A 27,236-nucleotide genomic window follows, 5' to 3' on the forward strand; every position below is an offset into this window, starting at 1 on the left:
TGAAATTTTGTTCTAAATCACAATTATGTCGTATCTTCTTCATTGCTTTTTTTATAATGTAATTGGTGAGTTTCAGTTTTTAATATGTGGTATAATTTCTTAAGAATCTTCCAGTCCCTTTATGATTTTGTATTTTCACAAGGATCAATTAGAGAAACATATTTCAATAGTATTTGGTACCTGTAAAATCAATTGTTGAGTTTGAAAGCTACTGCTTTAAGTCTGTGAAGTTCTTCTCTATTATTCATCTGATAAGTACATAAATTTCTCCCATTTTTCTCAAATTTTTTTGTAAATGCTCTTGCTTTTCTTGTTTATATTTAAAAATGTATATCAACAGAAATCACTCTTTTGGGAGATTTGCAAATAGTTTCAGATTTGAATGGTTTGAATCGGCAGTAGTGAGGTATTCATCTGACATACTGAGGGAAACTCTAGGCATCACTGTAGATTTAACTAACTCCATAAGTATGGGTCTGCATGCACATTTCATAATGATCACAGATTTATTCAGTAGCTTAGGATCCATACCTTTTTTTCTTACTGGTTGTTTTTTTTGTTTTGTTTTGTTTTTCCCCCCAGAGAGTTCATTTTATTACTTTGGTTAAAACGCCTAAAACGTTTCGCCTCAGTCCCACTTTATATTCACCTCTCAAGGCAAATCATGGGTTTCCCGAACTCCATATGAGTCACTGGGATGCCTGGCACAAATGTCTCTAGTTCTGACACAAGTCGCCATTTTGTGTTCATGGTACTTGTCCCTCTCACTTCCTCTTTCCAGTCTCATACCTTAACTTAGCCTGAAGACTCACTAATATTTGCTGGGAAGGTTGGACCTCAATTTCCAGAGCAGTGAATGTGTGAATATCAATTCTTTAGCCATGTAACTCTCATAGAAATACCAGATGAAGCCACTTTCTCAGGAGACCATTTTTAACTGAAACTCCAAGAGATGTATACAAATATTCAAGTTTCTACAGATGATCTTGGATAATTACAGATTGAGGACACACCTTTAAAACTGACATTCAACGAAGTATTTGCCTCTTTTCTGCTTTAAGAATGGTGACAAAATATTTTTAAACTCTTGCCATCAAAAATGATAAATTATAAGACAGTACTGACAAGTAGAAATTCCCCTTGTAAATTTTTCCCTTTAGTTTTATTTTTTTTCCTTATTTATTGTCAAAGTGAGGTACAGAGAGGTTACAGTTTCATATATTATAAGGTAGACATATCCATAGTTACCAATGAATGGACATATGTGAAATTCACTCATTTTTCAGGTTTAGAATCTCAAGAATATGATGATTAACTCAGTGAGAGGAGTGGGGTGTGTGTGTGTGTGTGTGTGTGTGTGTGTGTGTGTGTGTGTGTGTGTGTGCATGTGTTCCTTTTGTTATTATTGTGGAGGTCTATTCAGGATTGCTTGATTTATGAAAAGAAGGTGCAATAATGTTTTATGAGATGCTTTTTATCTGGCCCATGAATGGCTTGTTAATTATTAGAGCTCTCATCTGGGTATCTTTTTCTTCCAGGATTTATAATATGATACCTCTTATTCCTAAAGGGAAATGAAATGTACAGCACTATAAATTATTTTTTGTGACACAGATTACTATTTGAATTTCTATGTTTATACTGTGATGAAAAGAACTATTAGTTCTTTACAGCATGTTGATTTGCTACACAGGTACTAACCTAACAGTTTCTTTACAGGAACTATAGTTGAAGGTAATTTAAAAGCTACTGATTTGACTTGTTTCTGGTAGTTGCATGTATCTGATATTTTACTATAGTCATAAATGAATTATGGATGATATATAGCTTTATAAAATCATTATTTATAATTAGGCTGTAAACTCAATTTTGGTTTAGCAGTCTTAATATGATAAATATGATGCTGCTGAAAGCCATGGTCAATTATAAGCTATGTATTCTTACTTCTGAGGTCTTACAGATGTGCCAAATTTGACAATAATTTTAGCTAATTTAATGTATAGCAAAATTTATCTGCCTCTGTCCCTTAAAAAGGTTTAAAATTGCAAGATACAAAGTAATGTCTGTACAAAGTACCTTCTAAATAGGGGCTGTTAAAATGTCAGGGGTAACAAATTTTCTACATTTGTAAAGGCTTATTTCCTCTGGATACCAGACTTGTAAACCATTTGCATTATCTTGGTAATCAGCAGTTTAAGTCTTTCCTCTGTAGATGGAACTCTGAAATTCTGAATTCACTGTGTAGACCCTGTGCTGGTCAGAAAACTTATGACCTTAAATTGGGCATGTGTATTTAGTTACTGCAGATACATGGCCATTTATCTGCTATGTAATGATAATTTAAGGTTTTAACAGTTTTTCCAAATCCCATTTCACATATTGGAATTTATGTCAAAAGCCAAAGGTCACGCTTTTCAGCTTTTAATCTTTCTTCTGTCGCAAAACAATGCCTTGGGTTTAGCTGGGAGAGCCCTATAAAATTCTGAGAGGTGATTATTGTGTAAACCAATCTCTTGATCTATTTACTACTAGTTAACAATGTTAACGCAGGAGTACTCAATCTATGACAAGCTACTAGTCCTGAAAAGGGATATTAGCCAAGTTGACTGGTCCCTTAAAATATATTAAAACATTTTTTGTCACGTGTAGCTATTAAAAACACAAAGGGGAGGGTAGATGAAATAACAGGGAAGAATGCAGTCAAGAATTCAATGTGTATTCTACAAAATTAAGAAAAGCAGGGGAAGGAGTGTGTTGGGAGGGATGGGCAAAAATGTGGAAAGGGATAACATTGATCATGCTGCATCATGTTCATAAACTGCTTTGTGTAATGGCAACTCCTTTGTATATCTACTTAAAAATAGTAAAAATAAAACCACAAGTAATTTGGGTGTTGACATAAAAATGAGAGAAACACACTCTGTCTTCTTGATCTTTTATTGTTTGGTTAAGCAGAAATCTATATTATTTTTTGTTGTTATTTGTTTTGTTTTAAGATAATAGTTAAGAAAAGTTGCAAATGGTGTCATAGTGATATGTATTCCTGGAAATTAAGGTTGCAATTATAAAATTACATAGATAATTTATGCATTTATCATATTAGGGTAATTAGTTTTTATCCTGAATATCAGAATGTAAACTTTTAAACAAAGTATACTCATACCATATTTTGGTAACTCAGATGTCATTATGAATGAACTAAAGAGTTTGAAGCCCTTTGGATAATTATGAGCAAATTATTATTTTACAATGAAATCATCCTGAGCTTGTGCCTCGGCACTGATTTTTCCATCTGATTTGTCATGATGTAAATATGCCCAGTCAGCATTCATAAGTAGGCAGAAAAATAGCCACCAAACTTCTGTCTATGTAGGATCCTCCTCCATACAGTATTTCCATATTCTATCTCTCCTATTTTCTTCTTCCTCCTCTTCCTCCCCCTCCTACTTCTTCTTCTTTCTCTGTCGCTCTGTCTCTGTGTCTGTTTCTCTGTCTCTCTATCTGTCTCACGACCCCCATATCTCTCTGTGTCACTTTCATGTATTTTCTTCTTACGACAACATAAACAGCATTTATTTTTGTTTTTTACTATTAATTCACTTAAAAGTAAAAAGTTACTCTAATTATTTTCTATACATACATTAACTGTTTTGTAGAGAAAATAAAATTCCAAAGTTTAATTGGTTTTTTTTCCTCATATTCAAAGTAACTAAAAAGCTTAAATGATTAAAATTTGTGTTTATGTTTGTGTGCATAGGGCTTGAATTCAGGAGCCTCACTCTCAAAAAGGTTTTGCTAATAGACTCTACTACTTGAATCATGCCACTATCCCAGGTTTTTTGTGTTTTGTTTTATTTTGTTTTGTTGCTACTTAAAAGGAGATGGACTCTGCCTGCACTGACTTCAAGCTTCAGGTCTAAGCCTCCTGAGTTGTTAGTTTATAGGTATAAGCCAATGATTCCTGAATAGATGCTTATTTACTTATTTCTTATTATTTTTCTTAGTAATGTATTTTTATTTATTTGCTCTTTATAGACACTTTCTTTATTGAAAAAGGATTTTTTTTCTACTATTAAATGCTTCTATAACTAATTATGGATATTTAGGGAAAGTTGCATTTTTTATAGTTTTTTTAACCAATTAATTTTTTTCACTGTTTTATTTATTTATTTATTTTTCTGAATAATTACTTATTTATTGCCAATGTGATGTACAGAGGGGTTACAGTTTCATTCGCAAGGCAGTGGGACATTTTTTGTACAATGTATTACCTCCTCCCTCATTTCACCCCTTCAGTCTCCCCCTTTCCCTCTCTCCCAATGAGTTGTTCAGTTGGTTTACACCAAATTTTTTTTTAAGTATAGCTTTTGGAGTCATTTGTGTTTTTATCCTTTGTCTCTTGATTTTGATATTTCCTTTCCCTTGTTCTAATACCAGTATATACAGTATCCAGGGTACTCAGATGAGTTACAGTGATGGTACGCAGACAACCACAGGAAGGGGATACAAGAGGATCATGAACAAAAAAAGCTATGGTTTCACAAGGCATATATAAAGTAATTACAACAGTGATAAAACACTCGTTTCCATAACATGGAGTTGATTTCACTTAACATCATCTTATGTGTTCATAAGGGCATAGCTATTGGGTTCTTGTGATCCTCTGCTGTGACTAGCCTAAACCTGTAATAATTATTCTGTATGAGAGAAACCATAGAGTCCATTTTTCTTTAGGTCTGGCTTATTTCACTTAGTATCATTTTTTCCAAGTCCTTCCATTACCTTATGAACGGGACAATGTCATTCTTTCTGATAAAGGCATAAAATTCCATTGTGTGTATGTACCACATTTTCCTGATCCATTCATCTACTGTGGGATAACTGGGTTTGTTCCATATTTTAGCAATGACAAATTGTGCTGTGATGAACATTGTTGTGTCTCCAACTATCGATGTGTTTGGATCTATGAGTGTTTTTAGAGTCAGTAGTGTTTGTTTGATGAAGTTCAGTGCTCCTGAATTTGGAGTGTAGATATTTAGGATGGTTATATCCTCCTGTAGGAGAGATCCCTTTGTTAGTATGTAGTAACCTTCTTTGTCTCTTCTTACCGTTTTTAATTTGAAGTCAATTTTATCTGGTACAAGGATTGCAACTCAAGCCTGCTTCTGGGGGCCATTGGCTTGGCAGATTTTATTCCAGCCTTTCACTTTGAAAAACGTTTGCTTTTGCTGGGTAGATGTGTCTCTTGGAGGCAGCAGAAAGATGGATCTTGATTTTTGATCCAACTTATGAGCCTATGTTGTTTAATTGCAGAATTAAATCCACTAATGGTTAGAGTTAGGATTGAGAGATGATCATTTGTTCCTTTTATTATAGCTATCTTTTTAAAGGCTGTGTCTTCCCAATTCTTGATCTAACATTCCAGTTGCCTATTTAGTGTTCATTTCTCTGTCTGAATTGTGATCTTGATTATTTTCCATGTGTAGAACATCCTTGAGGATTTTCTGTACTGCTGATTTGGTGGAAATATATTGTTTCAGTTTTTCTTTAATGTGGAAGACGTTTATTGACCTTCGGCTATGAATGAGAGTTTAGCTGGGTACAGTATTCTTGGTTGATGGCCAGGCTCTCCTTGCTTTCATGCTCTCTGCTGAGAAGTCTGGACTAATTCTCATTGGTTTTCCTTTATTTGTGATTATTTTCTTCTCCCTAGCAGCTTTAAGGATTCTTTCTTTGGTCTCTATTGATCCTGTTTTAATCACAATTTGTCAGTGGGATGTCCTATTCTGGTGTGGTCTGTTTGGGGTTCTACAAGCATCTTGTATCTGGATAGGCCTATCCTTCTGGATATTTGGGAAATTCTCTGCTATTATTTTGTTGAACATATTGCTTATTCCATTAACTTCTTTCTCTAGGTTTTCCTCGATACCTATTAGCCTTAAATTGGGCTTCCTGATTTTATCCTGGAGCTCCTGAAGTGATCTGTTGATTGTATTAGTTTTGTATTTGTTTTTCTCCATAGAGTCTAGGGAATCTTCAGATTCTGGGATTCGATCCTCTGCTTCATCTCGTCTACTCTGTCGGCTAGCTACTTGATTTCTAATCTCCCTTCCTTCTGACTGGTCTGTCTTGGTGGCTTCCATGTCTTTTCTATAAATTTCTCTTAGGTCCTGTATGGACTTCTTTACTTCATTAATTTGGTTCTGAGTGCTGTCTCTCAAATCTTTTAGCTGGGTAGCTGTCTTTTCATTAGACTCTTGAAATTCATTTGTTTTTCTATTTATGGAGACCATGAAGTTCTCTAATATTTATGGGCAGATTGATGTATTAATCTTTGGTTCGCCTGCTCATGCTCTAGAATAGCTGTATGAAGAGATTCAAACTTTTTGTTTAACATTTTTATCAGTAGAGTTTGTAGAACATTTTGAGGGTTCTCTTCTAGGTCTTTGATTGACTGCTCTGCTTCCTGCTTATTTTGAGAAGAAGATGAGATTCCCTGGCTTGCCATCTTTCTTGTGCTTCTTCTGTCCATTTGGATTGGAAATGCCAGTCTACAAGCTCCTGTGAGCACTGTTCAAGACCCAGAGCAGACCTCACCAATCCTGTTGTATAACTCTGATAAGTTCACAATTATATACAGATACCTTCCCTCTCTTTTTTGTATATAAAAGCAGATTTGGTGTCCCCAAAGAATATAAGTTTAATATAGCTACCTATCCTGAGCCCTGGATTCAGTAGTTACTTATTTACCATTTTAATCATATGAACAAATCTTTTTGTACTTGTGGGATTTCTCTATGAACCCCATTGAATCATTTTGATTGAACAGGGATACCCTCTATCTAGTCTGCCAATTACCAGCGGTCAATGGATTCTGGAGGGCCTGGAAATAAATTTAGGAGGGTAAATTAGGAGTGGTGAAGAGAATGGAGTAAAATGAGTGGGGGATGGTGATTTGGATTTAGTTTCAGTGAAGTGGAAAGGTGGAGAAGAATAGAATCAGTAGAAACAAGGTTAAAATGATAAACAATGGAGAGTCAACAGAAAAAGAGTAAATATATTAGTCAATGGAAAGTAATTTTAAAGAAAGAAAATATGAGAAGAGAAACAAAGAAAAAACAGAAAAACAAACATACAAAACAAACGAAAACATATATACATATGTATATATCCTGAAAAAAAAACCCCAAAACGAAAAAAACGAACCAAATGACAACTCAAAAATGAAAGACAAAAAAAAAAAAAAGTTTAAAAAAATGGATAAGAAACAACAACAGACAAACATCGGAAGCAAAAGGGAGTCTTCCTTGTTTGGGTGGGCTCTTTCCAGTCTCTGGTGTTCTTGCAATGATTTACAATCTACTTTCCTGCTGCTTGGCTGGTTTGATTTGCTTTCAGCTTGGAGGGGGTGTATCTGCTCTGACCCTCCTCCCCTATTAGTTAAATCCTGGGGCTCTGTGGGTCACAAAGCTTGTAGGTAGGATTTCGGTGTCCTCTGTAGTTGTGGGATGCTGAACAGTCTCTGAAACTATGGCTCCTCCTGTCAGCTGTGGGGCCACTGCCTTTAATGACAGGCTGTGAAGTCAGCAGGGCGGGCGGCCTTGGGCCTGGTTTACCTGGCTGCTAGCCCCTTGCCCCGGGGAAAGTTCCTTCCTCCAGGGTGGGGCAACCTTCTCCTGGGCAGAGCTGGCTGTGGAATTCAGCTCTGTTTGCTGGTAGGAGTTGGGAATCCTCTGTAATGGGGCCGTTTATCTGTCTCAAAAACCTTTTACTCTCCCATCTTTTTGTTCTGTGCCACCAATAGCTGCTCCCTGCTTTCGGTTTGAGTTTAGAAATTGCAGCTTCTGGGGAGTCGGCAGCGTTGGCAGGGTGGGGCGGGGCTGGGCGGGGCACCTCCAGTTGACTTTACCTGAGTCTGTGAGCCTAGGCCTGGGGAGAGATCCTCTCATGTTGGTGGAGGAACCTTCTGGGCAGAGCTGGCTCTCACTGTTCAGTTACTCTTGCCCTTTTCAAAGATGGCCCCTTCATCCTCACTTTCCCCTGGCCTGCTTATTTCCAGTCTGCTTTGGCCCGGTCTATGACAGTTGTCAAAGATGATGCTTCATTCTGGTGATGGGGGAAGGGCTAGCTTCCTGATGCTACTCTGTGGGCACAAGTAAGAATGTCTTTCATGGGGTACTCATGCTTTCTTTGGCAGTTTGGCCTATCCATGCTCAGCCTGTGATTCAAGTCTGTTTGTTGCTGTTGGGAGTATTTCTTCCTGGTCACCCTTGTGTGCTTTAGGTGCACAGAGTGCCAGGTGCTTTGCTGGCCAGGCACCAGTGTGATGGCAGGATGCCTCTTGTAGCTTAAATCTGTGTTTTCAGGCCAGCAAAGTGGATTTTTCCTTTCTGGCCAGAATCCCTATACTGTTATAATTTACTTGGGCTGTCTTTCTAGGAGAAAAAGTTTCTCTGGAGTGGTAAGACTGGGATATCGGAGAAGCTCAGCTAGGGATCTGCTACTCCTCTGCTGTCTTCCCAGAAGTCTATTTATGTATCTCTATATGTCAGTTTCTAAATTACCCATGATGACAAATTTTCTTAAAATATTCATCAACAAACTACCATTACCAATCTCAACCTTCAAATCAAACTTCATCTCCTTTCAGATGGTTAAGTACAAATATCTAGCATGGCTCTACAAGAGGATTTTTATAAAAGCCTTTTTTCTCCTATGTTGGACCATCACTTCATAGTTAAAATATTCACTGCTGTAACTCCTACAGTCTTAGTGGGAAAAGAATCAATTGGGTTGAATGTTTGAAAATGAGTTACAATTGTAGTTTTGATTCATTAGTCACAGTGTTTTGGTGTGCTTGGTTTCTGTTTTGTGTTCTTCGTCTTGGTCTGTTTTATTTGCTGCAAAATGGTTCTTTCAGGTTTGGTAAATTTTTCCCAGCATTCAGTAGATGGAAGCACTTCTAAGAGGTTGGAGGACAGGAGGGGAGAACATGGATTTCCATCTAGGGGGAATTTCTTCAATGGCTCACTTCCTAATGAGAACACTCATAATTTTTCAGAATGTGTGCACATTAGTTTGGCCTTTTGCTCCAGTGGCTTTCCTGGTTCATTGTAACTCAGTTGCAGGAATGATAGACACTGAAGTTGCTAGTGATTGGATTGTCAACAATGCATGCTTTGCAGCACCTTCCAAATCTGGATGTAATAAATGATTTGTTTTAAATTCCTTTGTTTTAAGCAACTCTGAATGTTTTCTGCTTTTATTTGTCTTACATCCTTGCAGACACTATTGAATATTTATTGTATTTTCAGATGTTGTATGGTTCCACTATATATTTAACCTTTACCTATTTATGGAAAAATAGTATGACTTTCAATACAAGAATTGAGCAATAAATTGATTAAAAATTGAAAATAGGCAGTAGGCTGGATGATTCTAAGTCCAAGAATGGAAAATAGAACAGAAAAAATAAGTAGAAAATGTGAATATTAAAAATGATCATGGTAAAATTCTAGTAAACAAGGTTGTATCTCCTTAGATTTTTCCATTATCTTTTGCTTTAGCATTCAAGGAATATGTGTTACCCAGACATTCTCAAATATTTTTGAAGATCTGTACAATTTTATAAAAGACAAAGAGATGTATGAAGTGAAGTCGTTGGCCATGTTTCCATGCAAGAAATTCACTTCATTTAATCTCTGAAATACGGAGTTCTAGAAACAACATTTGCTAAGTACACCTAATTATTATATCAATTCTCTATTTTATACTTTCTAGAATATTATAGGAATAAAATTAATGATAAATAACATGTTTCAACCTGTTACAACATTATGCAGAAAAACTGATTTGTTTACAAATAGAACTTATTTGTGCATGTATAATAAAAGGTAAAGAGAACACAATTACTATTTATTAGATAAAAGTTCTACTAAGTTCAGTTCTGCCATTTTACCTGTATTTATATTGTTATTAATTTAAAACCTAATTTTTAAACCTCAGTCAATTTTGGCAAATCCTAAGATACTCTTTACTTTATTTGGTTCTATTGAAATTATGATTTATTCACTAACAATGAGAAAGTAATGTCTCCCTCTATGAGCTTACATTCTGTAAGGATATGAAAGGAAAGTAGAATCAACATGGACAATGCTTGATATATTTGAAACCCACAGGTGATATAGAAGAGAAATGAAGCAGAGAAAGTAGAGGGCAAAAGCGAACACAAGTGTTACAGTTTTAGACCGCTCAAAAGTAACCTTATAAAGATAAGTCCTATTTATTTACTATGTGATTGAAGTCTGTGCCTGAGAGCAGAGCATTTTGGTAGAAGGAAGTATAAAAGACTTCCAAAAAACCCTGCTTGAGAAAGTCTTTGCCTGGTTGTTACTTTACTGTAAGAAAGAATTTGAGTTTGTAGTGTGACTGTTTTGTATTTCCTTAGGTATTGTAAAGTGTCTCTTTCATTAACAGCCAATGCATTTGTAAAATTTATAAAAGAAATGTTTTATTTCACATGTGTTCATTTCCTTCCTTTGATATTTTTTCAGTAGTTTACTTTCCTAATTATTTCTTTGGGGGGTGGTGACTTGCAAGTAGAGTGCTTGCCTTGCATGCATGAAGCTCTAGGTTTGATTCCTCAGCACCACATAAACAGAAAAAGCCAGAAGTGGTGCTGTGGCTCAAGTAGCAGAGGTCTAGCAATGTGCAAAAAAGCCAGGTACAGTGCTCAGGCCCTGAGTTCAAGCCCCAGGACTGGCAAAAAAATAAAATAAAATAAAAAGATAGACAAAACTGCAGTGATCATATTTTCAGACATTCGTTTTAATGAGAAAAAAGCAAAAAATGCATGTTAATACTTGGATAGAGTTACTAAAGTTGGCATATACAAATATGCATATATACATATATACACACAAATACTTCAACATTGATAGAGAGATTGCTTGATAATTAGTTGATATAATTACTACATCTTATATAATTCTTAATATCTTGCTTAAGTCTATGATGATGAATGTAAGAATTGGCATATAGAGTACAGAGAGGGTGATGAAGAAAATCTTTTCCTTATAGAATATAAAGGAAAGAACAATGACTAAGATTTACTGAAACAACATTAATTCCTCAGGTGCAAAAATAGTTTTGTAAACCAAGACTATGAATCGCCATCAAGATGGAGTCCCTACAGATGAAGGATTCACTTTACTCAAGATGCCATCTCCAGTGAACAACCAAAGGAATTTCACATCCAGCAGCTTCACACCTCTAATCATGAAAAAAAGTATTAAAATAAAACCAAATTCATAAAATTTCTCTCTCCAATGACAGTGAAAATGCCAAAGAAGGAAGTATGTCAGACACAAATATCAGAAAACAAAACCTATGCACTTCCAAGAAATGCTACCGATGTGGGCAGTGTGAATTCATGCACATCCCAGATTTTTTTTTTTCCAGTCATGGGGCTTTGACCAGGGCCTGAGCACTGTCCCTGGCTTCTTTTTGCTCAAGGCTAGCACTAAGCCACTAGAGCCACAGTGCCACTTCTAGCCATTTTCTATATATGTGGTGTTGAGGTATTGAACCCAGGGCTTCATGTATATGAGGCAAGCACTCTTGCCACGAGGCCATATTTCCAGCCCAGATTTTTGTAACTCATGTATATGAGGTGTTAATGACCTGTGGATTAACATTCACACAGTTTTTGAGCAGGAAAAGTGATTCAACGTCCACCCTGTTCCAAATACCTTACTGAATCAGGAAACTCACAGATTATCACTAAATGACACACAGTTAAAAGATGCAATTCCACACACTTATGAAGGAAAATGACTCCTCAGACTTCATAAGTGTTCAAGTTTCATTTAGTTTCCCTTCTGAAATTTAGCAAGTGCTTATAAAACAAACTACTTTTGATTCCATGCCTGTATGGAAGTATATTTTGGTAAAGTTGAAAGGAGTACTTTCATTACAAATTCCTACTTTCCTCTCCTAAAACTATTTCCCTGTGGGACCTAGAAATTTTCATGTCTGGCTTCATATTTAATGGAAAGACACTGGATAAAAATGTAAAATATCGGGGCTGGGGATATGGCCTAGTGGCAAGAGTGTTTGCCTCATATACATGAGGCCCTGGGTTCAATTCCTCAGCACCACATATATACAGAAAACAGCCAGAAGTGGCGCTGTGGCTCAAGTGGCAGAGTGCTAGCCTTGAGCAAAAAGAAGCCAGGGACAGTGCTCAGGCCAAGTCCAAGCCCGAGGACTGGCAAAAAAAAAAAAAAGTAAAATATCTAGCTATATAAGAACTGTTTAGGGAATTTGGAGTAAAGACACAGATGTCTTCTTCTGCTGTCTTTATAAAAATATTTATGATTTCTACTCTGATTGTTGCCCAAGAAATAACATAAAGAATCATTTCGAAGTTCTTTCCAGGATAGATCTCCAGGGAGAATAGGATAAAACAACAATAGAATTCAACAATACAAAAGGATATTGACTGAGTTGGCATTATGAATGTATTAATGTGTAAGAGGCAATAGTATTCCCGCTTGACAGAATTGAGTATGAACAGGGAAATTTGTCTTCCATTTTTGTCACCTCAGAACATGAAGCCAAATTGGAGTGACTTCACAGAAGAAAAATAAAATGATTAAGGGAATTGATTTATATGGAGAGATTAAGAGACACAGAGTAATGTATAGTTTGGCTATGTGTTTGCTAAAAGGAATATGATAGCAGTCTGCAAATATGTGGATGATGTGAATGCTTCAGAAAAGGAAAGGTCCTTTGGCAGATTGCAAATAGACAACACAAAAGTGCAAAGGAAATTGTTTGAGTTAAAGTCCAAAAGAGAGAAGCCAAAATGTTTTCAGTCATCATGAAAGTTGACCATATCCTTTGAAATAAAAAATCCTCAAACTTGGGACATTTGAAACATTCAAAATGACATCCCAAGAGATATACAAAAGGAACAATTCTTATATTATATCATGTGATGGAATTCATGGTTTCTTGGGATACAGGAGGAAAGTCATGATATGTTCAGTGTATGTACTCAGTCTCCAGGACTGTATGGTCAAGGGAGTAGAAACACCTGTCCTTTGGTTTAAAAAAAAGAAAAGCAACAAAATGATTTCCTAGCTGAGTAGAAATTTTAAAAACTGCAACAAAGCAAATCTTATAAGAAACTAAAGGAGGAAATTTACATATGAGATTTTGAATATTGATTTAAAAATATTGAAAGAAATTCTTTATGTTACTTTGAACTTCAAGACTTCCTTATATCTCTAACCTGATGCCCACACTTCCTAATTTCAAGGTAAGTAAGGGAAATAGAGTATTTGCCACTGTGAATATGGTTAAACTTTTTATTTAAATCCTTTTCTTTAGCCATAGCAAATTTTAAATCTTCTTTGAAGTAATTGAAGTCTGTAACTTTTGTAAATACAGAGTAAATAATATTGATTCAGAAAAACAGAAGTGTTTGACATCTCTGATTGTGACCCTTTCCTGGCTCTGTCACGCAATGAAGATGTCAACACAGGTATTGCTTTCTGAAAATGCAGCATTTCCAGTGGCTTTTCCTCAGCAAGAAAATGGGGAGACTATTTCACATAAGCAACAAAAGAAAAAGTTGGGGGCAAAGATTCTATTACAGTCTGCCTTTTTCCCTGCTCATGTTTGCTGTTAAGCAACAGGAAGGCTCTCCATTTCTAGCAGAAAGGTCAAGTGCACAGACTCCTACATAGCCAGTGCTCTAAGGAGTGGCCAAGTGCTCAGTAGCTATCTTCCAGAGACTGAACACATCTGCCAGTGACATCTTCAGCTTTCCCTGACCCAGGGCATGGGAATCTCATAGTATTTTCTAACCCAGTTCTCATTAGCTTGGTGCAATTGGATTAGTAAAGAATGCAGTTGACAAAAGACACATATTTATCATTTCCTTTAGAAGAAAAAAATTCTCCAGAATGAAATTTTATAAGGCCATCTCATGTCATTTGTCTCACAATTAATCTCACTAGGAGGGTGGGAGTATAGCACAAGAGAATCACAGAAAATATTTCTATTCTAATAATTGATGTATTTTTTATAACTTTCAGACGAAAATTCTTACCACCCTTGCTTGTGTGTGTGTGTGTGTGTGTGTGTCACGTGCAAGTGCATGCATAACCAACTGTAGATTTTTACTGTTATTTAAAGTAACATACTAATTAAATGCACAAACAAGTTTTGGATAACTAAGGGTCCTATATTAGGTGTGATCTCTGTTGGCTACTTATATTTAATTTAGTCCTTGGAGAAAGCATACATGAAAACTCTGTGACTTGGTATCTTCATTTGTATATATAGGTGATTGGATTAAGTGAAATATCAAACTCTGGATATATATATAATAATTTAGCTTAATTGCAAAATGATTTGATGAGGCAGGATGTATTTAGATGTTTGAAAACTGTATATATATGTATATATATATGTAGAAAGATATTATGGATTGAAAGATAAAAATTGTAATGCAAAATGGAGTTTTACATTCGTTTTAGCTAATGGAGATAAAAATTAACTTGATCATATCAGTGTATAGCTCACAGGGATATTAAATGAACAAATGCATTTTGTTCCATGTAAAAATACTATTATATTCTGTACAATCATCAAAAATTTTGATGAAAGGACTAGACACTTAAGGGTTGAGGAAAGTATAGAAATAATATAATTGCTGTTGCAATGATTTGGTGGAATTGTCCCTTTTGCAATGCCACGGGAATATCCTAGTTTGGATGGTGGAAGAGTCAGAATATAAACCACTCAGAGATCAGAGTGTATTTGTTCTCGGTTCTATGATTTTCTCTAATGGGAATCCAGATGTGTTTATTTGGTACCATATCATAATAACTGAGATGAAATTTGGCATAGGTATATGAATTGTTTATTCTTAAAACCATTGACTATAGAAAGCATGCACTACATTGTCCTTTTAAAAATTTACATACTAATAATATTTCAATAATATGAGGACATTTTACTCTCTAAATGCTAACATTAATGTGGTTCATAAATTTTAAGATTGTGTTTTTTAATGATTTATAATTGTCATAACTCATGTGTGCAAATATACCTTATCTTCATTTATTTGTTCATGTGTTTACTAATTTAATATAAACAGACTAGAGATAGCCAGTATGACAGACACTTTGATCAGCCTATAGTATACAGAAGTTACATTGCTTGGAAAAGTACTGAGAATTGAGACATATTGCAGGATATAAATAATTCTACTTATATATTTATGGTTAGGTCAAGCTTTCAGAAAGATGTAGAATCTAAACAATTATCATTCATGTTCTTAACACTCACACACATACACATCCTCCAAAAATAACAGGTAACTTTGTGAGATGTTAAAGTATTATTTAGGTAATTTATGGAAATAAGTTTGCAATGATTATCTGTATCAAATCATGTTTTACATTTTTAAATATGCATTATTTGTATTTCTATTATACCTCAATAAAGTTGGAACAACTACAAAAAGAAAGAGGAAGATATGGTTATAATTCAAATATAAAAACATTAGATACCAACGAGAATGCCAGGAACCCTGCACAGGGAATAGACAGTTCCCAAGTTAAAGCTCAGGAAAAATGTTGCAGATGATGGTTAAATTAAAGGACGTTAACATTTTGATACACAATAAATTCCCCTCTAGAAAGTTTTTTATCAATTTTATATTTTTGCTAATAGCATATAGATATTTTCTTATTCCTACATGTTTTATTAGTGCCAAAGGTCATAAGAATCATAAACTAGGTATCAGCTGTGCTGTTTTGTTTTTTTTTTCTTTTTCCCAATACTATGGAAATTGTAGTCTATATAGTATCAACTGGGACAATACCCAATCCCTTTCCCAATCCAATTATCATCTACTTGATACAGTAACTACAAATGAGAACTTCTGTGAATAAGAGGCAGTATTGTGTGAGGAACTCACAAAGTGGGAGCTTATCTAGTGAAGGTAATTATTGAAGTTTGGCATATCCCCAGAACAAATATCAACTAACTTGTAAGAGTAGGAGGAGGAACAAGATACTATGTCTGCTGACCTGAGACACATTTCATTATAATATGCTGTTTCAATCAAATTATGGAAGTGATTGCTTTATCAAACACTCTCAACCCTGAATACGTAGAAGGGGTTCCATTCATGGCAATAGTAGACTTACAATCTCCATCAGCTATACCCACTCAAAACCACTGTCAATAAACACAATAAGAAGATAAGCACCAAGCTAATTTGTTCAATTATCATATATAATTTGTGGACCTCTACTAAAATATTTCCATTATCCAAAGAAAATAAAAAACTGAAATGCCTGTATTTCAAAACTAGTGTCTGAATTAAGTGTAATTTAATTATTGCAAGAAATAAAATTATATTGAGTAAAATATCTGTACACCATATCAGGTAGGTATTTCCCACGGTGGTCCTAATGCATGATTTTTGATAACTAGAGGTCATATTGGAAACACTGAACACTCCTATCTCTTGTTTATCTTGCATTTCTTTCACATGACTCTGGGAACCATATAAACATCCTGTCTCCCAAACACATTCACCCAGATATTTATTTTTCTATAGTTTAAATTGAATTAAATTTGTTTTAATCTAGCTAATATTAACTTCTGCACCAGTATAGATTTGGTAAAATTGTAATTCTAAGGTAAAATTGTACTTCTGGTTCTGATACAGCCAATGTATGCCTAGATTTCTAGGCAAGATGTTTGCACTCTAGCCACCAGGTCTTCAGGTTGAGACAAGATTGGATAGCAGATACAAGATACAGAAGATAAACACATTTAATATTGTAGATGCCATAATTAATAGTTATTGAATGAATATACACAATGGATTTGACAGATATGCAGAAAAGAAAAATTCAGTGAGGTATTATATATTTATTTGACTATAAGACAGGTATGAGATTAGAAAAAAATACATGATCAAACTGAGATGTGAAACTAGACTACTGGAAACCTTCTAGTGGAGTTGTTTCCTGGATCCATTTCTTTGCCAAGGCACACATCAAGTTGTCTCTTTTGGCTTCCTTCTATGCCTACTCTGTATTCTGTTGTAACAACACCTATTCATTGAATTTAAAGCGATTGATCTGTTCTCACTGAGGCATTACTCTTTAAGAACAGTATCCAAACTGCCTGATCAGTAAGATAAATAGAGCCATACAACATATGTTTATGATCTCACTTTGTTTCATTACAAGGTATATAGATAACAAAGATGGAGTAGGAAAAAAGAGATTGGACATATAACACTTACTCATATGGGCTTAGCTAAGCATCTCTGGTACAAAGAAACACATTTGTTGTACATTTGTTTGCCTGCTAGGCTTTCAAAAATAGTGTTTATGAGTAACCCTCTGACTGAATCAATTAGGAAATGTAGGCACAAAAACTTTGGACATTGCTCTCCTTCCTCTAATAATGTCTTAAATCTGGAGTAGATAAAGGGTAAAAGTATGCACATTTAGTTGATTTTCCTTGCTGATATGTATAGGTCATCTGTCTTTATATGTTTTTTTCTCCATTCAAATACCATTATGATCTTAGTAACAGGAATTTTTTTTTTTTTTTTTTTGGTGGCCAGTCCTGGGCCTTGGACTCAGGGCCTGAGCACTGTCCCTGGCTTCTTCCCGCTCAAGGTTAGCACTCTGCCACTTGAGCCACAGCGCCGCTTCTGGCCGTTTTCTGTATATGTGGTGCTGGGGAATCGAACCTAGGGCCTCCTGTATCCGAGGCAGGCACTCTTGCCACTAGGCTATATCCCCAGCCCCAGGAATTTTTTAATGTATGGATTTATGACCTCAGCCAGTCACTCAGCAGGATGTTAGTAGATCATCTTTTTCAATCTTTTACTCCCCAAATATCTTTGTGAGTTAGATTTAAGCAAAAGATATTAAAATATTAATTATATGGATATGGATAGTAGATTTAATAATTAGACAAAAAGGATAGGGATCCTGACAGCAAAACCCACTTTTTACTAGAAAAAAAGACAAATTAGGTTTATATGGAAGAACAGATTTTTCTACATGAAGTAAAGGTGGTTTTTGACGATCGGGGTTGTCTTATGCTGTGATATATGGATACTGTGCAAAGACTGCACAAAGTCTGATATGATAGCCTCTCCAATTTCTCACACAGAGGAAGACTCACATCAAAGCACAGGGTAGTGTCTTCTATCACTGTTGGTACATTTTCCCCTCCTAGATGAGAACCTGCTGGCTTGTAGGAAGAGTTTTAACCAGGACAGTTGATCCCTGGCTTTTGATTTTGATTAGCAGCAACCTGTTGCTTTGATCATGGGTTTTAGCTCTAGAAGTATTTTCAGAGAAAACAAAGGTTATGAGATGGAAAGCCTATCATAGTACCAAATAACTTAGATATGTGGTATTGTTCAAAGGTAGCTAAATTCAATGATAAGAAACTTGGGGGGATAAAACAAGGCAGAATATATCTACTAACATAGATCTGCATACAGGTAATGGAACTTTGCTTTGGAAACATTATTCAAGTCTTCATAACATGAAATTATTACCTCATGGACACCATTCCAATAGCTATCCCTTAAAAGATTGTTGTGTATGATCAGATCTCAAAATTATACTTATATTGTTGTATTTCTAACAAAATTTTGTAATCATGATGCATTTAGTGCTTTAAATATTCAATATGTTAATGATATATATGTGTATATACAAAAACCTCTTGTGGTTTATGGATCAGTAAATCAAGTAATGGTAATATTTTATCATTAAGAACATTTTGATGATCTTACACTGTAACACCAAGACTTAAAAATGAGCATCATAAAATACTGAATAGAATTATAAGGACCTTCTTATAAATTCATGGAGACAAAACTCTAATTTCCTGATGGATATATTGTATTAATGTAATGGATACCTCAGTCTAGTTAAATTGCATTAAATGGTTATTAATGCTTGAATAAACTTCAAGAAACTGGGAACTGGTTGAAATAGGATAATATTTTGTTCTGCTAAATTATACGCAAATTGGTACTTCTCCTCTCTTGTAAAAGGACCTAAAGGGTTTAATAAAATATGTAATAGAAACATTATTTTTTTCCTTCTTAAGATATTAAGACAAGGCTGTAACTGGAAGCATTTCAAAGCTTTCCCAGAAAATTCTTCAGGATTTGTAATGACTTGGGTTTCAAGGACTCCCAAAAGTAAATAATTAAAGCTTTTAGTCATCCAAATAATGATAGACTACATCATGGGAGAAGCATTACAAATTGTGAGGGTTGAGATTACAAATCGAGAGAGTTGACACAGAGAGAAAGAGAGAGAGACAGACAGAGAGATAAAGTGGGGAGGGAAGAAGAGAGACAGGGAGGAACACATTGAGATTCCATAGAAGTATATAGGCTATTGTTATAGGCTTCAGTTTCTATTATTTTTAGTCATTATTATTATTCTCAAGTTACTTGAAAAGTTGTTGAAAGGGGTAACATTGGGTCAAGATGCATTGCATATAAAAAACTGCTTAATGGCAACTCCCTTGTATAACTACTTAAGATAATTTTTCAAATACTTACTTTATCCTCCTTTCATCTGATTATGAAATATAACAGATGCCTCAATTTTTATGTGAAGAACATGGGGATTATATCTGTGAGAAAAATAGTTTTTAGCCTGGCATCTGATTGTGTCATGTAAGAGTTTAATTTTTTTTCAGAATGTAGCTATAGTAACTCTGTGATAAAATATGTTCTGTGCATTCCATTTGCATAAACAACAAAGAACTGCATTTTGTTTAGTCATGTTTGAACACAAGTAAAACTATCACATAGGGGATTAAGGAGAATTAAGTTTGATAATTTTAAAAGCACACATATAGTTGTAGTAGAAGTTAGTATACTGACTTCTTTTTAAACATTTTATATATGTTTTTATCTTGTGGAAAATACATCTCATTTTCGTCAGGGTTGGGAGTCATACATACAATGTTCCTCAAGTGCAATACAAAAAGAGAAACACAAGCCACTCAATCTAAAGTAATAGACAGTGTCGCCACGACACAGGTATGAAATAACCATGATGAAATATTTGCAGCACCATGAAAGCTAAACCCACGGGGCTAGCATTTCCAAGTAACTGAGACCAACAGGAAGTGACCCCAAACTTTGTGGTGACACTCTGCTTTTGAATTAAAACAAACTTATCAACAAGGAAGTTAAGAGAAACTACAGAAGTGAGGGGTGATTAATCAAGGCACCAAAGCAAGGAAAAGGAATGAGCATATCAGGATAAACAGAGACATTGTAAGCTTAATGTAAATTTATAACCATTAGATCTGTCACTGAAAGCTTACATGTATCCTCAGACCCAATAGAGTAACCAATATACTTTTGGTTTTTTTTTTTTTTTTTTGTATTATTTGTTCACCTACAAAGAAGACTTAAATCAAACTAGAAGATAAAATTTCCAGCTAAACATCTCCAATTAAAATGCATAAACATCAGAGTGAAAAAACAATACATTGGCAAATAATATGATACCTACAGAGAAGTGGATTTCAGACTTTTTATGGGGTTCCATTATTTTGAATTTCCTCTTTCTGATGTAATTCTCTTCTGAGGTTACTGCATTTGTTAGTTTTAAACATGTGCTTTATCAAGACCTGCTAGAACTTTCCATTTATAGTGATATAAGCCTGGGAAATACCTGGCTTCTAATAATTATAGTTGTTTGTCATGTAGTTTACACAGATGGAAACTATTGTTATTGCTGTTATATAGATGGTTCAATCTGAATTCCTGCATCATTATGTTCCCTCTGGAGAAAACATTAAAAAATTATATTGGTCTCTTAAGACAACGCACCTAATAACACGGTTCATGGGAAAATATCTCCCGTTCCCTTAATACTGCCTATACTGTGCAGCGGAAATACAAGATTTAATTCCACATCAACTTCCAAAATAAGTATATTGCTTTGTCTGTGAGATTGTAATATTTTAAAAATTCAATTTAAATGTTTTAATCCTCTAGTGAAAAGAAAATAGAATAACAAAAAACAATAAAAATCAGATTTTATGTACTTAAATCACCCTAGTACGTGACTGCATTAGTTCAATGGCAAGCATGGGTGACAGAGTAGATGCCATGACATTTAAATCTCATCACTAGGATCCATTCACCATGTGACCTTTCATGGAGTGTCAGCAATCATACCTTATTTTTCTTTCTCTTATTTTTCATATATTTTCTTACAAAATGGGTCAAGACTAACCTTGTAGGATTATTGCAAAATTCACTTTTTGTTTAAGTATGTGCTGGTCTCAGACTTGAACCCAGAGCCTGAGCATATCCCAAGAGTTTTTGGTTTTTTTTTTTCCCCCTCAAAGTTAGTACTTTACCCCTTGAGCTGTAGATAGCACTACTTCAAATTTTTTGGTGACTAATTGGAAGTAAGAGTCTCTGGGATTCTTTCTAAGACTGGCTTTCCACCGTGGTCTTCAGATTTTAGCCTCTGAGTTGCTGGGATTATATGTGTGAACCATCAGTGCCTAGCTTTTTTATTGTAAAGTTTTATGAACACCTGTGTAAGTGTTTTATAAAATCCTTGTTGCACAGAAATGCTTCCAAAATAAGTCTTGTTACTAATGATGCCTATGATGATCAAGCTGATTCATTGTGGCTCATAATATCTCATGATATCTTATTTTATTAACTATCTTAGTAAGAATGTTTTACCTATGGGCTTCTTTTGACTATTCAGTCTAATACTTTGCTTTCTCCAAAATTCCATGAAATTTCGCTTATTCATTCCTTACTAGATATGTTAGTTGTTTATTCTCCCTTGCATTTGAAATCCCTACGATAAAAAAGAAAAGTCTTGACTGATACTTTGCTATATCTGACTCTTGTAAAGGCTAAAGCAGCGTGGGGGAGTATGTGAATGGAACATCCTTTACATCTTTGTAAAGATGTAAATATATTCCATATCTATGACACTGTGGGACACACTTGGATCAGAAAGAGGAAGTCAACTAGCTGGTTCTGCCTGTTTCTCAGTCCTGGGGCCACATATGGCTAAGATGGCATCTGACGCTGAACCCAGAGGTGGTTCTGTGTGCTGTGACAAAAAATCTGTCCACCTCTAGGATTGGTCCCCAGCTCTTCTTCCTTTATGGACAGCTCGTGCCTCCCCTTACAGTCTCTAGATAGGTGCACGTACACCCCTTCTCTTCCTGCTGATCTTTGATCTGATTGGCTCTTGTGCCTTATATTAGTTCCATGTGTTCCCCTTAATAAACGAGATCTTGCGCTGACTTGATTCCCAGACGCGTCTGATTGTCCTCCGGTGAGGGAGGGCTGGGTGCGGGCAGTCTGTTAATCCTTTCCTTTCTTGGCTCCTCTGGTCGGGCATGCCTTCCCTGCAGGTCAGGGGAGCAGGTGAGGGGGGGAAGGGGGGTGTGTGCTTAAAACCCCGACATGACACTAGCTAAGCTCACACACGGTAAACTCTTTTGGGGATTCAAAAAATTAAAAGTGACTTATAAAAGTAATGATACCATTAGCCATTTAGAATAAAAGGATTTCATAGGTTAACTTTAAACTTACAGATATCAGATCCCTTTTTGTTGATAAAATGGAAGTGTTAAATGCATGAAAATAAAGGAAAACTTTGCAACCACAATATGAAGGTGTTTATAAACTTTGGCCATAGTAGGGTAAATCTAAAGAAGCAGCATTGGGTTTGTGCTTTTGACTAGTTAACCCAAATTATTCATTGAAGTCAGTACTTTTTATAGAGGTAAAGGAAAAGGTATGCGTTCAAGTAAACTGCCCATGAAAGTGTTGAGAACCTATGGACTTCCAGTGATGGACATTGTCATAATAAGTACCCTAGTCATTCATTATTTCCAACTGTTAAGTTCAGAGGCCATCAATTCATAGCCTTTTCCTAGCATTCAGGTTTATTGCTCCTGCTAGAGTCAGAGAGGGCAAAGTAATCTTTCTAATGTGCTCAATAGCTTTTGAGTGAAACTCTAGCTAAGCAGCACAAAATCTAACATAAGGTTCAACCAGCCAGTGAACATAGGTTCTCCAGATATAGGCACCTGTTTAATATAATGGTGGCTCTGTAATTCTCAGATATGGGCTGTGACTACTGCCTTATATTGTGAAAGGAAGGAGAAGACAAATATTAGGTGGACAAGGAGGTTAATATGAATATGCAGAAGCAATAAGATGCAGTGGTAACAGATGTCTGACATGCTGTTCGGTCAAGGGAAATGTCTGTGTTTAGTGGCTGAGCAATGATAACAAGTATGATTTGGATCATATTGTAGATAATAATTATGTAAGACCAAAGTATCTCCACTGTATATTTTTTATTGAACATGTTGCCTCCCATTTAAAAAAAATGCTCCTGAAACCATATGCTATTATAATTTCTCCTCTGTGCTGTGTGATTCATACTGGGTTTGAACTCAGGGCCTTAGGATTGCTGCTTAGCTTAAAAAATGTATTTGTCAAGGTGATGTAAAGACATGTGTCAGTTACATAAGTAATGAGTACACTTCTTTTTGAACAGTGTCACCCTTCCCTCATTTTTCCCAGTTTTTCTCCTGCTGACCTCCTTCTCCCCCAAGTTTTTCCAGTTAATTTCCAATATAATGTCCAGTGAGTATCACTGCTGAATTGGTTCACCCTTTGTCCCACCATTTGTCTGTAAGACAAAGGGTACAGAATTAAAAAACAGCAACAAAAGGGAATATACCAAAAAGGAGAAAAAGAGCTACAAGCTGTGCAAAAAAAAAAAAAAAAAAACAAAACTTCTTGTTTTCATTTCTTGGAGTTATTTCCATAAGCACCATTTTATATGATCATATGAATAAAAAGGGGGATCCCTTTTGATCCTCTCCTAAGAATATCCTCCTTTGTTCTCAACTGTTTGAATATTTAGAGCCCTCTTTAATCATGTTCAAGAGTAAATGTTTTATCTTTGAATATCTTCTGGGTTTACTTCCCCCTCAGTGAATGAATGGATCAAGAAAATGATTATACACACACATACACACACAAACGCACACACACAAACAAACACACAATAGAATTCTATGCTTGAAAGGATGACATTGTCTCATCTTGAAGGAATCAGAAAAGTTGGAAAAAACTATATAAAGAGAAGTAATCCAGACTCAAATAAACATAGGCTGCATGGTTTCCCTCATTTGTAATAACTAGAATGTGCCTATAAGTATGACTCTTAGCTTTTTGCTCAATGTTTTTCCAATTGAGCCACAAATCCACTTTCAGCTTTAAAAAAAAATTTTTTATAGTTTACGTAAGTGAGGTAATGAACATTGCTACTCTTTCCTCATTTTCTCCCACTTTCCCTCCCAACCAACTCCTCACCCCCAAATAGTAGAGTTCATTTCCAACAGATTGTCTTGTGAGTATCACTGTTGCGTTAGTTCACTTTTTGTCCTTTGTCTCACCATTTTGTGAGCTGTAGATAAGATACTTAGTGTACCCTGCCAGGGCTGGCTTCAAGCCACAATCTTTAGATCTCGGGCACCTGACTAGGTAGAATTACAGGCATGAGCCACTGGCACTTAGCTATTGTTATTATTTTCCACTACAAAAGTGATTATGAATCCATTTTCTCTGATTGGCAACTGACCCCTGAATCATCAACCCACTCAGAGAAAATATGAAGAGACAATAACTCCATCTCAAATATTTTCTAGCTTCCATTCCTCAATTATCTTTGGCTGTATATGTGCAAGTCCTGATAAGATTATTAAAAAGACCCCATCTGTCATAAATGAAGCATTAGAATTATTTTTTCAACTGTGAATTAACCACTAAAATGTAAATCAACAAAATTGTTTTGACCCACTATTACATGAAAGGTATTAATAGATACTGTATTAGTTCCTCTGGCAACAGGACAGGGAGAAAGATGTACAGGATGAATAAAAGTGTAGTGTGCCTTATAGTTTAGTTATAGAAATGAAATAGGCATACATAGAAAATATCCTTACATATTAATTCTATGATATAAGAGAGGGTCAAAGAAAAATTTACAATTATCAAAGATTATAAATGCAGAATGGCAGTGTCTGTGGTCTTCTAGAGTACACAGGAAAGTCTTTGAAGATTGAAGCTACATGCTTGATATTAATAATTGATATAACCAGGAGAAGAAGATAGATGTGAACAGCCCAAGCAGAAACTCAGGCAGAAGACTGTAGGACTTGATACCTAATGTATAGCCATATCAACAAATGATCAATTATAATGTGGGATGCATAATGGATTTAATTCCAATTTAAGGCTTGAAGAGCCAGAAACTCAAAAGATCAGAAGTAAACATTAAAAGGAAGTATGATGAGGAGAGTGGAAAGAATTGAATCCATCAAATTCTCAGGTAATATATATTAGGAATGTGTGAACAATTCAAGTGTTGATACTTTTTTCCAGGCATAATCACAATGAGTATACTAAATTCAAAGCTTAAATATTGTTTGATTGCTTGTTTTTACTGATACTAGAATTTGATCTCAGGGCCATGCATTTACTAGGAGACATTTTAACATGTGAATCACATTTCTAGGAGTTGTGACATTGAATAAGTTCTTGCTATTTGTCTAGGGTAGCCTGAATGACAATCTTTCTATTATATTCCTCACCTAGCTGTGATTACCACTCTGCTTTTTATTTATTTTAATTTTTTTATTATTTTTATTGTCAAAGTGATGTGCAGAGAGGTTACAGTTTCATATGTTAGGCATTGGATACATTTCTTGTACTGTTTGTTACCTCCTCAATCATTTCCCCCCTCCCCATTTTCCTCTCCCCCCATGAGTTGTTCAGTTGGATTACACCAAACAGTTTTGTAAGCATTGCTTTTATGGTCGTTTGTCTTTTTATCCCGTGTCTCTCGATTTTGGTATTCCCTTTCACTTTCCTAGTTCTAATACCAGTATACACAGTTTCCAACGTACTCAGATAAGATACAGTGATAGTGCAGGTACAACCATAGGAAGGGGATTCAAGAGGATCATCAACAATAGAAGCTACAGTTTCACATGGCATGTTTAAAATAATTACAACAGTGATATAACAGTCGTTTCCATAGCATGGAGTTCCCCTATGACCCAGCAATCCCACTTTTGGGCATCTACCCAAAAGACCACAAACAAGAACACACTAAAGCCACCAGCACAACAGTGTTCATCGCAGCACAATTTGTCTTAACTAAAATATGGAACCAACCCAGATGCTCCTCAGTAGATGAATGGATCAGAAACATGTGGTAGATATGCACAATGGACTTTTATGCCTCTATCAGAAAGAATGACATTGTCCCATTCGTAAGGAAATGGAAGGACTTGGAAAAAATTATACTAAGTGAAGTGAGCCAGACCCAAAGAAACATGGACTCTATGGTCTCCCTCATAGGGAATAATTAGCACAGGTTTAGGCTAGTCATAGCAGAGGATCACAAGAGCCCAATAGCTATGCCCTTATGAACACATAAGTTGACGCTAAGTGAAGTGAACTCCTTGTTACCAGTGGAGATGCAGTCTCCAAAACTTTTTGCAAGGGCTGACCTTAATCTGAAATCCTCTTGAGCATGAAATACCAAAGAGAGAAAGTATTGTAGTGTCTAATACCCATAGTGTATTTAAGAATTACACAGTATTTCCTCACTGGGAATGATGAAAATCTCTCTTGAAATGAAAGCTTGGAAAAGTTAGAAGATCTAGAATGATGTTAAGATAAAAGTATTTAGTGTACATTCATCCAACTTAGTGAATCCTTCCATGGCCTATATCTGTAATCCCTACTCAGCAGCCTGAGATGTGAAGATCTCATTTCAAAGCCAAGCCATGCAGAAAAACTACTGACATTTATCTCCAATTAACCATCAAAAAGTGGAAGTGGAACTGCAGCTCAAGTAGTTTGTCTTGAATAAAACCTGAAAGATAGCCCCTTGTACTTGAGTTTAAGTACCCATTTCTGCACAAAAACAAACAAAAAGCAAATTAGTGACTGCCACTGAATCAAACCCTGACAAATTAGCCTTGGCTATCCAAAGGGCAGAATGTCTTTCTATGGCTAGCCCTGCACTTGGAAAACATAGGTCTGGCAGGCAAAGATAAACAGATGC

The sequence above is a fragment of the Perognathus longimembris genome, chromosome 4 (genome assembly GCF_023159225.1).
Source record: "Perognathus longimembris pacificus isolate PPM17 chromosome 4, ASM2315922v1, whole genome shotgun sequence".
Lineage (NCBI taxonomy): Eukaryota > Metazoa > Chordata > Mammalia > Rodentia > Heteromyidae > Perognathus > Perognathus longimembris.